Genomic DNA, 15,999 nt, shown 5'->3' with positions numbered 1-15,999 from the left:
CTTAGGAGCACAGGTAGTCGAGCGGAAGACGCAGCTAGCGAGAAGGACAGCACGCTGTACGTCCGAGGGACGAAGCGCTGCGGAAGAGTACACCGGCGGACGAGAATGAAGTGCGCGGTGGTTCCGAGGGATGAAAGCCGGAGCAGAAGATTGCCCGGGGAGCAAGAGACGCAGCTAGCGAGAAGGTCGACGACCGAGGGACGAAGACTGCGGATGAGTACGCTGGCAGACGAGAAGGAAACATGCGGCAATTCCGAGGGACGAGAAGCCGGAGGGAAGCACGCTCGAGAAGACCGGAAGTTGGGTTCGGGTGAGCCCTTTTCCGGATGGCAGAGATCACCCAAGCGAGCGGATCCGGAGCGGAAGAACTGGACCGAGTCGGGACTGAACCAGAGAAGAGGTCCCGCACGAAAAAGTCAACGTCTGTTGACTTTGGGATCCGGGACGCCCGGACCTTGAATATTGACCAGATCGAGCTTTGACTCGATCTGAACGTTGGGGGATAAAATTTATCCCCCGCCCGGAACCCTTCCAGGCGCCCCGACCAAGGCTATAAATATAGCCTTGGTCCAGAAGCTTAACATTCAACTGAGAACTCAAGCATTCTTTCTACACTTGTACGCTTTTCTGTTTTAAGCTTCTGTTGTGCGCTTCATTGCTGTAAAAGGCTTCTCCGCCTGAAGGAGATACTAGTGCTACGCTTTCTTGGATTAACAACCTTCCCAGTTGTAACCAAGTAAATCTCGGTGTGCCTTTTACTTTTCTGCTTTTATTTATTTCTCTTATTTTATGCAAGTGTCAGTTTAAGAGTTCGAGAAGGGTTGGTTTGTTTTTGAGTTTTACAGGCTATCCAACCCCCCTTTTAGCCGGCCGCAATGGTCCAACAAGTGGTATCAGAGCCGAGACGCTTCAGGAGGACTAACCGCCAATCGAATCAAAGATAATGGCCGGACCAAGCATTCACCCGCCGAAATACGGAGGGGATTTCGCTACCTGGAAGAATCTGATGCAGGTATTTTTTACCACAGACTTTGAATTAACTCTAACTATGGAATCTGGTTTTGTAGCTCCAGAAGGTAAGGAAAAATGTCAATGGACAAAAAAGGAGCAGGCTGAATTTGTGGCGAATGGCAAAGCAAAATACCATCTGCTAAGCGTTCTTCCACCTCAAGAAGTCAACAGAATCGGACACTACGTCTCGCCAAAAGAACTTTGGGAAAAGTTCCTCGAGCTGCACGAAGGGACGTCCGAAGCCAAGCTCGCCAGAAGAGATCTGCTTTGGAATCAGCTCACCAGCATGCAACTTGGGGAAGACGAGACAGTTGCGCACCTGCACTCGAGAATCAAAGAGATCATCACCGGACTATCGAATCTCAGAGAAATGGTAAGTAACCGAGATTCGCTAAGGTACACGCTAAATTTATTTCCTAGAAATTCAAAATGGGCATCACTAGTAGATGCCTTTTATATTTCTAAAGATTTAGAAAAGATCTCGTTAGAAGAACTTTTTTCTACTTTTGAAGTGCATGATTCAAGATGTACAGGAATGAAGGAGCCCAAGAACAACGTCCCCCTCAAAGCTTCGAGAGACGAACCAGAGTCGGAGTCTTCTCTCGATGACGAGGAAGTGGTTGTTGCTCCAATAACCAAGAAGGCCTAGTGCCTCGCCACGACCTGGAAGCCAAAATATTGAAATAAATGTTTAATTAACTTTCTATCAAAGCATTAAAATTAAAATTAATTAATGCTTTCAAAAAATTTTTTAACATTCTTTTTCAAAATATTTTTTATATACTTAGAAAAATACTTTTTGCCGAAGTGAAATTTTTACTTAGGATTTTTTTTCAAAGTTTTAAAAATTTATTTCAAAAATATTTTTACTTAGGATTTTTTTTAACTTAGAAAAATTCTCAAAAATTAATTTTTTAAGTTAGAAAAGCTATTTCCTAAAAATAAAATTTTGAAATTAAATTTTCTGCTTAAAGCTTTTAGAAATTTTTTAAGAATCTTAATATTTTCTAAGTCTTTAACCCTTAAATTTTTTTCTTGAAACCCCATTTTTTTGTGATCAAAGGGGGAGAATTAGTATAAGTCTAGGGGGAGGTAGAAATTGAAAATTGAAAATTTTTGAAATTTAATTTTGTTGCACATTATTGCAATAACTTGTTTTAATTTTATGTCTAGTTTTGACCCTAACTTAACTTGGGTTGATCACACCAAAAAGGGGGAGATTGTTGGAACCCCAAGGTTGTTTTGGTGTGATTAACAAGTTAAGTTAGGAGCTGCGTTGTTTCTAACCTTGTGTCTAAGTGTGCAGGAGCTTAGGAGCACAGGTAGTCGAGCGGAAGATGCAGCTAGTGAGAAGGATGGAACGCTGTACGTCCGAGGGACGAGGCGCTGGGGAAGAGTACACCGGTGGACGAGAATGAAGCGTGCGGTGGAGAAGGTCGACGACCGTGGGACGAAGACTGCGGATGAGTACGCTGGCAGACGAGAAGGAAACACGCGGCAATTCCGAGGGACGAGAAGCCGGTGGGAAGCACGCTCGAGAAGATCGGAAGTTGGGTTCAGGTGAGCCCTTTTCCGGATGGCAGAGATCACCCAAGAGAGCGGATCCGGAGCGAAAGAACCGGACCGAGTCGGGACTGAACCAGAGAAGATGTCCCGCACGCCCGGAACCCTTCCGGGCGCCCGGAACTTGAATATTGACCAGATCGAGCTTTTACTCAATCTGAACGTTGGGGGATAAAATTTATCCCCCCAGGGCGCCCGGAACCCTTCCAGGCTGACGACCAAGGCTATAAATATAGTCTTGGTCCAGAAGCTTAACATTCAACTGAGAACTCAAGCATTCTTTCTACACTTGTACGCTTTTTTGTTTTAAGCTTCTGTTGTGCGCTTCATTGCTGTAAAAGGCTTCTCCGCCTGAAGGAGATACTAGTGCTACGCTTTCTTGGATTAACAACCTTCTCGGTTGTAACCAAGAAAATCTCGGTGTGCCTTTTACTTTTCTGCTTTTATTTATTTCTCTTATTTTATGCAAGTGTCAGTTTAAGAGTTCGAGAAGGGTTGGTTTATTTTTGAGTTTTATAGGCTATTTAACCCCCCCTTCTAGCCGGCTGCAACGGTCCAACAATCCCTAGGGTTGACCTAGAAAATGTGACCAAGGCCCCTAAGAAGCCTAACAAGGTCACTAGGAAGGTATCTAGGGAGGTTATTCCTAGTGAGTACCTAGAGCATCCAAGGAGCACCAATAGGTGTTGGGTTCCTAGGAGCATTTTCTCTATCCCTTAGATGGGTTAGAGAGTGTCAACTCTAATTGAAAGGGTAGTTAACCCAATCATGATGAAGTTGGCACTCTAAGAGCATTTTCAAGGTTATTGTCAACCTTTGAAAATGATAAGGATTAATGACTTACTCTTGGAAAGAGTAAGATGTGCCATAAATTGAGTATTTGGATATAATTTTAAATTGGCACAAGAAATCAAGTGGAAAGAAATGCCAAGTTGGGATATTGGCATTTTATTGGGAAGTTAAAGGCAAGACTAAGCCTTATTTTAGTTTGTTACTCTTGGAAGAGTAAAAATATGTCAAAAATTTGAGGAATATGCTTAATTTAAATTGGCACCAATTAGGAAAAGTAAATGAAATGTCCAAATTGGGTTTTGGCATTTTCTTGGGACATAGTAGCAAATCTAGGGTTTAAATTTTTAATTTAGCTAAGGATTAAGGACACTTAGATAGATAATCTAGGTATTTCTTTTATGTTAATTTGCCATGCTTTATTTGCCAATCATATGTCATGACATTATATTTTGCATTCATATTTAATTATGAAAAATACAAAAAAAAATATCATGTCATGTCATACATACATCATGTAGTTCTAGGAAATTTTCTTTTGAAAATCATTTATCTTTGATGTATGTCATATTGCATCATGCATAACTTTTAAATTCCTTGCAATTAAGGACAAATGACATTTATTAACAAGTAACATCCTTGGTGGATGTTCATAACCTCATAATGCCTAGGTAGATATGCATGATCCCTAGATTAAGGCAAAACTGACGTTTACATCTCACTAAGAACTATAAGGTGACTTGTATGTGGTTTTGTACACATTAAATACAAGTGAGATGTTAGGATGATGAATAAAAACTCAAGATGTTGATTTAGTGCATTCTTTTGAGTTTTAAGTTCATCAAAACACATAGTTATGTGTTTTCCAATCATTGGGAAAGCTAATGTACAAGTCATGTGCATTAAGCCCAAAGAACATGGTTGGAAATTGGTTTTGAAAATGATTTCAAATATGATTTGGAAAACCTTGGTGAAGACTATCTTTTGATAGTACTCATCATTGAAAAGTTAGACACAAACTAGAAGAAAACACTAAGGTCTTTACAAGTTTTCTAGTTTGTATCAATCTTGGAAAATATGAAGTATTTTCTTAGGAAACTATTTTTCCTTGATAGTATATGCCCTAAATAATGTCTACATGAATTTTCATAATTTTTTGAATTTTGTAGAATTTTTGGGGAGTTTATGAAATTGACTGAAAGTGAATTTCAACAATTTCAGAGCTTCAATCGATCACCCGATCGATCGAAGTGCCTCAATCGATCGGGCGATTGATTCAGAAGGAATCTCTCGCGAGCAGAAGCTCGCTGGATCGATCCACCGATCGATCCACGCAGTCTGAATCGATCAGTGGATCGATTCAGCAGGGGTCAATCGATTATGACCCAACTCCAATCGATTGGGGATGCTGATTTTGGCTGGGAAAGCCTGATTTCAGCATTTTGAACCACCTTTAGTCTAGGTAACCATTCCTAACCCCTCAAAACACATTTGTATACAAAAAGAGGGAGTTTTCATGATGAAAACAAGGACGGATTGGTTAAGAAAGACTAAGTAGAGGTTTTGGTTGAGGTTTGGTGTCAATATTGAATTTTTGAACCTTAAAACTTCTAAATTTGGGTTTCCTAAAGGTTTAGGGATTCCAAGTTATTGTTGGTGCAATGACAGAAGTTACGTGCATGTCTTTAGGGGGAGTTACTCTTTAAGGACATGAAAATTTATTTTTCATACACCTTGGAAGGTGGTAAACCTTCTTTAGCGACAATGCTCAAGGTTGGGCATTTGAATGTAATGAAGAGTGGATATCTTCATTATTCATGTGGTATATGCTCAAGGATGAGCGTTTAGAACAATGAAGGGTATGGGACCTTCATTATTGTGTTGTGAACAACGAGTGAAGTTGTCAACAACGTTGGGTAACTCTTTAGGGGGAGAGTTTTTGATGTGTGTCAATAGGGGGAGAATGAGTGGTTAAGTTAGGCCTTCATTACCTAAGAGGGAGTTTGCCCTCTAGAAAAGGAGGAGAATGAAGGAAACCATCATTCTTACATTGGCATGAAAGGAGTTGAGGCTATGGGATTAGCCTAACTTACAAGTGGTATTGTCAAACATCAAAAAGGGGGAGATTGTTGTTGCAATACTCCCTAGGTCAAGGTTGACCTGGTTGACTGAGCTTGAATTGGGTCAAGCTCGAGTCTTGATGTTTGGATTTCGATGTTTGACAATACATGGAGATAAAACATGGAGATTGCAGGTGCAATTGTTCATGTGGTGAGATTGTGAAGGAGAGTCAAGTAGGTCAAGGTTGACTAGATACTTGACTGAAAAGTCCTGGTGAGTGAAGCTAGGCAGTATGGAAAATCCTGGTGAGTGAAGCCAGGTGAAAGACCTAGTGAGTGAAGCTAGGCAGTATGGAAAGTCTTGGTGAGTGAAGCTAGGCAAATGAGAAGTCCTAGTGAGTGAAGTTAGGCAGTATGGAAAGTCCTGGTGAGTGAAGCTAGGAACAGAAAATCCAGATGGATCAAGTTTGATCAAACATCTGGTGTTGGAAAGCCCAAGTTGGTCAAAGGGATTGACCGGATACTTGGCACGGGAAATCCAGGTGGATCATGGTTGATCGGACACCTGGAGGAGATAAGTCCAAGTGGGTCAAAGGGATTGACCAGACACTTGGTGAGGGAGTTCTAGCAGGTCAAGGGTGACCAGATGCTAGGCATGATGTACCAACAGGTCATGGTTGACCGGATGTTGGTTTAGGGGACTTTGGACTTGTGTTTGGGCAAAAACATGAGCTGGATCGATCAGCCGATCGATTGGCTCATGCCCAATCGATCGGCCGATCGATTGGGAGAGTCCTCGTGAAAAGTCTTCTCCCAATCGATCGGTCGATCGATTTGGGAGAAGTGTCGCGTAAATAGAAAGGCTCCCAATCGATCAGCTGTTCGATTGGGAGCCTCTGATCGATCGGGCGATCGATTGGGAGGTGTGATTTCGCACGATAAGCCCTGGATCGATCAGCCGATCGATCCAGGCGATTCCCAAGAGCACAGAGGCACTCTGGATCGATTGGTCGATCGATCCAAAGCCTCCCCGACCGATTGGGAGCAATCCGATCGATAGGTATTTGGCCGTTGGCGCAGGATATAGCTGTTGGCGTGCGTTCGTCTTTGAAAGAACTTCCAGAGCTCATGAGTTTCATCCCAGATATTCACAGTGACTCCACAAAGCTCTCACGCCAGATCTTGAAGGTTCTTGGAGGCTTGTGTTGGTGCACGTCCAAGTCAATAGGCGAGGAAGAAGCTAGGGTTAGGGTTTTTGTGCATCTCTTGTAAGCTTTTGCTTATATTGTATCTCCCTTCCCTTTCTTCTTGTACTGTGAGCTTGTAGGGCTTCTCCGCCTTCGGTAGTTACCGAAAAGGAGTGTTTACATAGTGGAGGGTGCGTGAGTGTGTAGATCCTTGGATTAGTCACCTCTTCTTGAGATGGATACAAAGTAAATCCCTAGAGTTAGAGTTGTGTGTTTGTTTTCTTGTATTTCCGCTGTACATCATCGCAAGAGGCAAGCAACGACGAGCATGGGATCGCGCCAAGCTATTCACCCCCCCCTCTAGCTACATATTTGGTCCTAACAAGTAGCAAACCGAAATAGTCGATATCAAGTCCACAATACAAGAACCCACATCATAAGTGCCTAAAGACATAAAATCGAATACGAAAATCTACAACCAAAAATCCTCGCGACAATGGAGGCTAGTGACTGGAATCTCCCGACGACCTCAACCTGAAAAGTAGTAATGTAACGGTGTGAGCCTAAAGAACTCAGCAGGTAACCAATAGATATGTACAGTAACATGTAACTACCAGCAATAACCTATAGTACAGTCTCCTAACAGTATAACAGGTATGCATAGCTGAATAAACTGTAGTAACTAACAATAAGCATGTAATATAGTCTACAGCAAGAATAATAAGAAATGCATAACTGAAATAAACTGTACTCACCAGCGAGGCTTGAGTAAATGACTGTGAACATACAACAGGTAAAAATAGTCAGAGCAAATAAATATGTATCCTGTATGCATGTCAATCATATGCAGTCACCAAAATGCATCATCTAATATGCAACAATCACAATAAAATGCAATCTGTGCATATGATGCAATATGACATGGTCACCCCTGACGCCAATAAGCCATCTCACACGCGATGGTGAGACCGAGTGGGTAGGACTATGACACCGTGCACTCTGCCATCACTACCCCTGAAGAGTGACCGAGTTGACAGGATGCTGTCGGAGTACACCTATCCTCCTACCTCAAACATAATGACGGAGTACAATGCTCTCATCTCCCGGTACGCGATGAGGGGGAGGGATCCCTGTCCTGCTACCACGCTGCGTCACACTACCCATGAGTGCACCAATGGAGCCCTACAGAGCTAACTGTCACACACACCCTGGGTGTTGTGCCACTACCCATGCAGTGGTCACGTTGTGTGCAGGCCCATGTAGCCAGCCGACGGGCTCAACAATAATGGAGTCGTCAATCGCCCAGCATGTAATCATGCAGAATGGTGCATGATGTTATAGTATGTCATACCTTAACATATCCTCAGCGAGATATATATGCCAAAAAGATATCCACATATATAACAATGATATAAGCAACATAAATCTAAGAACACATAACAAGAATGTCTAGCAACTATTCCAGTATAAAGAAGCACTATAAATACATCTATCTCTATGAACACAGATACGCATGGCAAGACAAAACACATACCAGACTAATGTAAAGTAGATAATAGAAGAAGCATGTATCAGGTATCAAATAAGCTAAGACCAGGTAAGTGCTATGTAAACGACCGCACTTCTTAACCCTGACCCAAGCCACAGACGTTACTCTTTTTTATACTACTAAGGACATTATTGTATGTACACTGTTCGGTTCAGAGATCTACTCTGAACTTGTTTCGATTGTTAAGTCATGTTTTGGGAACGAAATAGAGCTAAGATGAAGTTTAGAACTGCTTGAGGATCTGGGTCGTGTGGTGATGACCGGCCGTGTAGCCTTACTAAGCCCTAGTTTTGGTACAACCGTGTGTGTCACACGACCGTGTAAGGCCCTCCCTGCAGGAGCAGGGAACGACCGTGTGGCTTCCACATGGCCATGTCACCTTGGCCGTAACGAAGAGGGGCATGGCCGTGTGGCTCACACGGCCGTGTCACCTCGGGTGAGTCATAGGGGTGCACGACCTTGTGAATCCACATGGCCGTGCCATTTTGCCCGAGGAGGAGAGGTGCATGGCCGTGTGTGGCACATGGCCGTGCAAATTTTCCAGAGGCAAAGCCTTGCATGGCCGTGTGTGGCACACGGCTGTGCAACTTTTCCAGAGACTAAACCTTGCATGGTCATGTGTGGCACACGACCGTGCAACCATGGCCGAGAGGGAGAGGGTTGGGGCCGTGTGACTCCACACGGCCGTGTCGCGGTCGTGTGGGGGTCACGCCCTGCACCCAAAAAGGAGTGGTTCTCCCCCTTTGTACTCCTTCTTGACTTATCATTTTATCCCACAACGTTAGGGAGAATATTTGACACTTCAACTACTACCAAACTACAAATTCATTGTACACCATTCTCAATAGTACTTTTATACTAAGCGGAAATAAGAACATATGTCTATCAACACCAAAATCTAACATGATCAGACACTAGCAAATTCCAGGATCCCTTCCCACTGTTCCCTCACCCATACCATCAAACATTGCTCCTACTGCCCCTTCTTACTCCAGCTTTCCCTTACCTTTATCTGCAGTATAAGGAAATGCAAACTATAAGAAAAGGCTTAGTAAGTACCATCTACTAACAAAACTATGCATTAAAGAGAGCATGCCTTTTTATTGTAAAGCTGCTTGAGAAGAAAAACAACAAACATGCACTCGAGTATAGTTCACGCTAAAACATATGCTTTGTAAATATGCACATGATATGTATTTTTAAACAGTTTTAGAAATGCTAAACACCAACTTAAACCTTGCTAGTAATGTAACGAAACAAAAATCCTGGCATATCATAGAGTTCACCAGCACTACACTTTATAACTCAAGTTCTCCACTTAATGATGGTTTCACTTCAACAAACCAATGCACTTTGAAAACTTTATCATACATATTAATGAACATAATAATCAACTTTCTTGGGCCCGGCAATGTACCACTTGCGCGCATCCTTAATAAAATCTGAGGTAGCTAATCCCGAACCTATTAAGGTACTACTAGGTGAACTTATGCCTAGGGGCAATCTAGGAGCCCATCCCATGGACCTTGTGTCAAGTACATGCCATTTTAAAGTAAAATACTTTCTTCTACTTAATACTTTCTTATAATTGCACTTGTTGTCATTTCGACAAACACCTTAGGTGCACTTAATCCCCCACACGTATACGGAAGCATCTTAGGGCACTTGATTATGCTTCTTAGTCCCAGACACTTAATGGGAAGAAAATCAAAGTACTCACATGCTCTCAATCCCAAAACTTAGAGGGGCATCTTTACATATCATGCATTATATCTTCTTTAACATGCACTTTAACATGAAATTTCTTAATCATGCATACAACCATACAAACCTACCACAAATAGGTTCCTTCATGCATAATTGAAACAACTTATACTGCAGGTGAGGAGTACTTACATCCTTTCGCTAGATCTTACTCTTATAGGGTGTAAGAAAAGCAACACTCTCTTTTTTTATTTCTTTTTCTCTTCTTCTAGTTCTTTTTGCCTTTTTGAATAGAGAAAATTTACGGGTGTTACAATCCCCCATACCTTATAAAAAGTTCATCCTCGAACTATAACAATTGTGGATACTTCTGTCTCATATCGTCCTCATGCTCCCAGGTTACCTCTTCATTCTGTTGACTTTGCCGCAATACTTTTACTAACGGTATCACTTTGTTCCTCAGTTTTTTAACTTCTCGATCTATTATCTGAATAGGTCGACTTTCATAACTGAGATCCTCTTGAACTTGCACCGTCTGTGACTCAATCACATGATTTGCATCGGGAACATGCTTCTTCAGCATTGAAACATGAAATACATTATGGATAGCTGACATTTCTTGAGGTAGTTCCAGCTCATAAGCTACCCTGCTAATTCTTTTGGTGACCAAGTATGTCCCCACATATTGTGGACTTAACTTTCCTTTCTTTCCAAACCGCATCACTCCTTTCATAGGAGCTACTTTGATGAACACTGAGTCCCCAACCTCAAATTCTAGCGGTCTACGGCGGACATCCGCATAGCTTTTCTACCAGCTCTGAGCAGTTTCTATTCTCTGGCGAATGTTCTAAATAGCTTGGGTGGTGTCTTCGATGAGATCTGTCTGGAGTCCCATTTCTTTCTTTACACCACCTTCATCCCAACAAATAGGAGATCTACATCTCCTCTCGTACAGAGCCTCATAGGGCGCTATTCCGATAGTAGCTTGATAGCTATTATTGTATGCAAACTCTGCTAAGCATAGGTATCGACACCAGCTGCCCTTGAAATCTAAGGCACAAGCCCGTAGCATATCCTCCAAAACTTGGTTCACCCGTTCTGTTTGCCCATCAATTTGAGGATGAAATGCAATACTGAATCGTAACCTAGTGCCAAGAGCTCTCTGAACACACTCCCAGAACTGTGAAGTAAAACGACCATCTCTATCAGAAATTATGATTTTGAGCACTCCATGTAATCTGACGACCTCTTTAACATATATTTGTGCTAACTGCTCAATAGAGTAGGATGTTCTAATTGCTAGGAAATGAGCAGACTTGGTCAATCTGTCTACTATTACCTAGATAGCATCATAACCGTTTGTAGTTCTGGGAAATCCTACTATGAAATCCATAGCTATATCCTCCCACTTCCACTCTGGGATCTGGATAGGCTGCAGAACTCCGCCTAGTCTCTGATGTTCTGCTTTAACCCGTTGACATGTCAAACAGGTACTGATGTATCTAGCAACATCTCTATTCATTCCAGACCACTAGAAGCGTTCCTTTAAATCTTGGTACATCTTGGTGGAACTAGGATGCATTGCATAGGGTGTTCCATGAGCTTCTTCTAAAATTTTCCTTCGCAGTTCCTCTTGATAAGGGACACAGAGATGATTACCATAATATAGTATCCCACCGTCTGATACTCGAAACTCTCCATTTTCTCCTTCCTGTATTCCCTGCTTGATCTTCTGAATAATAGGATCTTCCTCCTGCCCTTTCTATACATCGTCAAGCAAGGTTGACACTAGTGTCAAAGTAGAGAGCTGCCTGGTAATAATTTCAAGCCCAAAGTTTACTATTTCTTTTTGTAGGGGATAGGCCATAGTAGATATAGACAGTAAGGTAGCATAAGATTTCCTACTTAGTGCATCTGCCACTTTGTTTGCTTTCCCTGGATGGTAGAGGATTTCACATTTATAGTCCTTGACCAGCTCAAGTCATCTCCGTTGTCTCATGTTAATGTCTTTCTGAGTGAAGAAATACTTCAAACTCTGGTGATCTGTGTAAATCTTGCATTGAGCTCCGAATAAGTAATGCCTCCAGACTTTGAGAGCGAAGACTACTGCTGCTAACTCAAGGTCATGAGTGGGATAGTTCTTCTCATAATCATTGAGTTGTCTCGAGGCATAGGCAATAACTTTACCGTTATGCATCAGTACAGCTCCGAGTCCTAGTTTAGAAGCATCGTTGTATATATCAAAGCTCCCACCATTTTCTGGAAGAGTCAGGATTGGAGCACTGGTAAGTCTCCTTTTTAGTTCAAGGAAACTCTTCTCACAATCCTCTGTCCACTCAAATTTTTTATTCTTTCGGGTAAGCACTGTCAGTGGAGAGGCGATCCTTGAGAAGTTCTCTACAAATTTCCTATAGTAGCCTGCTAACCCAAGGAAACTTCTGATTTCACTAACATTCTTGGGTCTATTCTAGTTACTCACAGCTTTTATTTTTGTCGGATCTACCATAACCCCATCTTTAGAAGTAATGTGACCCAGAAAGGACACTTGATCAAGCCAGAACTCACACTTAGAGAACTTTGCGTACAACTGTTTCTGTTAGAGAATCTGTAATACTGTCTTCAGGTGTTCAGCATGTTCTTTTAGAGTTCTCGAGTATATAAGAATATCGTCTATAAAGACGATCATAAACTTATCCAAATACTCTTTGAACACTCTATTCATCAGGTCCATAAATGTAGCAGGAGCATTCGTCACTCCAAAAGGCATAACTACGAACTCATAGTGCCCATACCTCGGTCGAAATGCTATCTTCGGTACATCATCAGCCTTCACTTTCACTTGATGATATTCAGACCGCAAGTCTATCTTGGAAAAGATTGTAGCCCCCTTTAACTGATCAAATAGGTCATCAATTCTCAGCAAGGGATACCGATTCTTGATTGTCACCTTATTCAGCACTCGGTAGTCCACGCACATTTGCATGGACCCGTCCTTCTTCTTTACGAACAACACCGGAGCTCCCCAGGGTGAGTGACTAGGGAGAATGAAGTCCTTGTCGAGTAGCTCCTGTAATTGTCCCTGAAGTTCTTTCAATTCTGCCGGAGTCATTCGGTAGGGTGCCTTTGAGATTGAATGGGCACCAAGAATGAGTTCAATCTCAAATTCAATTTCCCTATCCGGAGCTAACCCTGGCAACTCTTTCGGAAACACTTCCGGGTAGTCACATACAACTCTAACTTCCTCTAGCTCGTGATCTCTTTCTTGCTGGGTATTAACCACATGAGCTAGAAATCCGGTACATCCATCGGCTAACATTTTCTAAACCTTCATGGCTAATAAAAATTTCTGGGTTTTCTTCTTCGAATCTCTGATGAACTCAAACTTAGACTCTACCTCAGGTTGGAATAGAATCATTCGCTTATGGCACTCGATGGAAGCACCATACTTGCTCAAGAAGTTCATCCTAAAAATAACATCATAATCAGACATGTTCAGCAAGATCAGATCACTGTACAGTTCTCTATCTGAAATTTTGACTGGCACAGCTCGCAGCCAGTGTGTAGATGTCATTATCTATCCCGAGGGTAGTGTCGTCAAGAATTGTCCGCTTAGGAATTCTGGGGGTATACCTATTCTTTCAGCAAATACTATGGAGACAAACGAATGGGTTGCCCTAGTATCAAATAGCACAGTTGCATATTGATTGAAAATGCATATCTGACCTGTGATAACGGTGGAGGCGTTTGCTACCTCCTCTCTGGTAAGGGAGAAAACTCGAGCATTTGTAGAACTTGGTGGAGCTTCCTGTCTACCTTGACTAATGTGAGGACCCTCCAACGCGGCTTACATCTGGTGTAGCTGTGCCTGCTTGCTTTCATATTGCACAGGTTGTGCAGGAGGAAGATTGATCTTGGTCGGGCAATTCTTGGCCATATGCCCCTCTTGACCACATGTATAACAGCCACTCATGCCCTTGCGACAGATTCCAGAGTGCATCCTTCTACAGATGGAACATGTGGCATACTTAATTTGCTTGTTTACGGATCCTCCCTTCTTATTACTCCACTGCTTCCTCTTAGAGTTCCCTTTCCAGGTTGACCCATGACTATGGGATTTCTGAGTGCCGGAACTCCCTTGACCTTTGTTCTCCATTATTATTGGCTTCTGCTGCTTGATACTGTTCTGATAATGCTCCGTGATTAGGGCACTACTAATCAGCTCTTCTACAGTCTGCGGTCTATTAATTCCGCCAGCTACATTTAGAGCTATCTCTGTCCTCAGTATCTTGAGCATTAGCCTCACCCTTTCTCGTTAGTGCTAACTAACTCAGGGCATACGCGAGTCAGCCTATTACATTTCTTCACAGCTTCGTCCACTGATAAATCTCCTTGTCAAAATTCCGTGAACTCGTCATAATGTTTATTTGTGACTCGCATATGGAGGAATTCTTCGAAGAACTCAGTGTCGAATTCAGACAAGGTCATTTGATCTACTTTTCATTTTGCCTTGACCCGTTCCCACCACATTCTTGCATCACCGGTGAGGCAGAAGGAGGCACACTTAATCTTTTCTACCTCCGGCCAGTCCAGTAGCTCCATTATACTCTCCAAAGTTTTGAACCATGCCTGAGCATCCCATGGTTCATTGGTACCAGAGAAACTCTCTGGCTTCAGTTTCTGCCACTGGATCAGGTATGCTTCTTGCCTCACCACCTTTGTTGGGGCTACCGGGGTAACTGATGGTGCTTCAGCTATAGTAGGTGTTACCATATTGACTTCCTGTGGGACTACAGGGGAAGCTTGTTGGTTAGCAATTAGAGAAGCAATAACTTGCTGCTGCTCAGCCACTTGTCTCTGATGTTGAGCTACTACTTCTAAAAGGTTGGGCTGTGGTGCTGACTCATTTTCCCCTGGTTGAGGTTCATTAACCCTCGGCTGTCTAGCTGGTCTTCCTCTAGCCATTTTACATATCATAAGTCAAAACTAGTGAAAACATATGTTAGCCACTCATCATCCCTACTTGCTATCATTACTACTTTCACATATGAGCATGCTAAAACTTAACAAGAATTCTTACTAAACATAACAGTAACTAGGTACATGAAGAAAAGGTACTTTCTTACTTGGAAGGTGCAGGATCAATGCTTGATGTGCAGGTGACGGAAGGATGGAACTGCTCTGATACCATACCGTAAACGATTGCACTTCTTAACCCTGACCCAAGCCACAGATGTTACTCCTTTTTATACTACTAAGGACATTATTGTATATACACTGTTCAGTTCAAAGATCAACTCTGAACTTCTTTCGACTGTTAAGTCGTGGTTTGGGAACGAAATAGAGCTAAGATGAAGTTTAGAACTACTTGAGGATCTGGGCCGTGTGGTGATGACCGCCCGTGTAGCCATACTAAGCCCTAGTTTGGGCACGGTCGTGTGTGCCACACGGCCGTGTAAGTCCCTCCCTGCAGGAGCAGGGCACGATCGTCTAGCTTCTACATGGTCGTGTCAGCTTGGCCGTAACGAAGAGGGGCATGGCCGTGTGGCTCACACGTCCGTGTCACCTCGGGTGAGTCAAAGGGGTGCACGGCCGTGTGAATCCACACGGCCGTGTCATTTTGCCCGAGGAGGAGAGGTGCATGGTCGTGTGTGGCACATGGTCATGCAACCTTTCCAGAGGCTAAGCCTTGCATGGTCGTGTGTGGCACACGGCCGTGCAACTTTTCCAGAGACTAAACCTTGCAAGGTCGTGTGTGGCACACGACCGTGCAACCCTGGCCGAGAGGGAGAGGGTTGGGGCCGTGTGACTCCACACGACCATATCACGGCCGTGTGGGGGTCACGCCCTGCACCTAAAATGGAGTTGTTCTCCCCCTTTGTACTCCTTCTTGACTTATCATTTTATCCCACAACCTTAGGGAGAATATTTGACACTTCAACTACTACCAAACTGCAAATTCATTGTACACCATTCTCAATAGTACTTTAATACTAAGCGGAGATAAGAACATATGTCCATCAGCACTAAAATCTAACATGATCAGACACTAGCAAATTCCAGGATCGCTTCCCACTGTTCCCTCACCCATACCATCAAACATTGCTCCTGTTGCCCCTTCTTACTCCAGCTTTCCCTT

This window comes from Zingiber officinale, chromosome 7B, assembly GCF_018446385.1.
Source record: "Zingiber officinale cultivar Zhangliang chromosome 7B, Zo_v1.1, whole genome shotgun sequence".
NCBI lineage: Eukaryota > Viridiplantae > Streptophyta > Magnoliopsida > Zingiberales > Zingiberaceae > Zingiber > Zingiber officinale.
The sequence above is the reverse complement of the archived record's forward strand: the minus strand, read 5'-3'. Positions refer to the sequence as shown.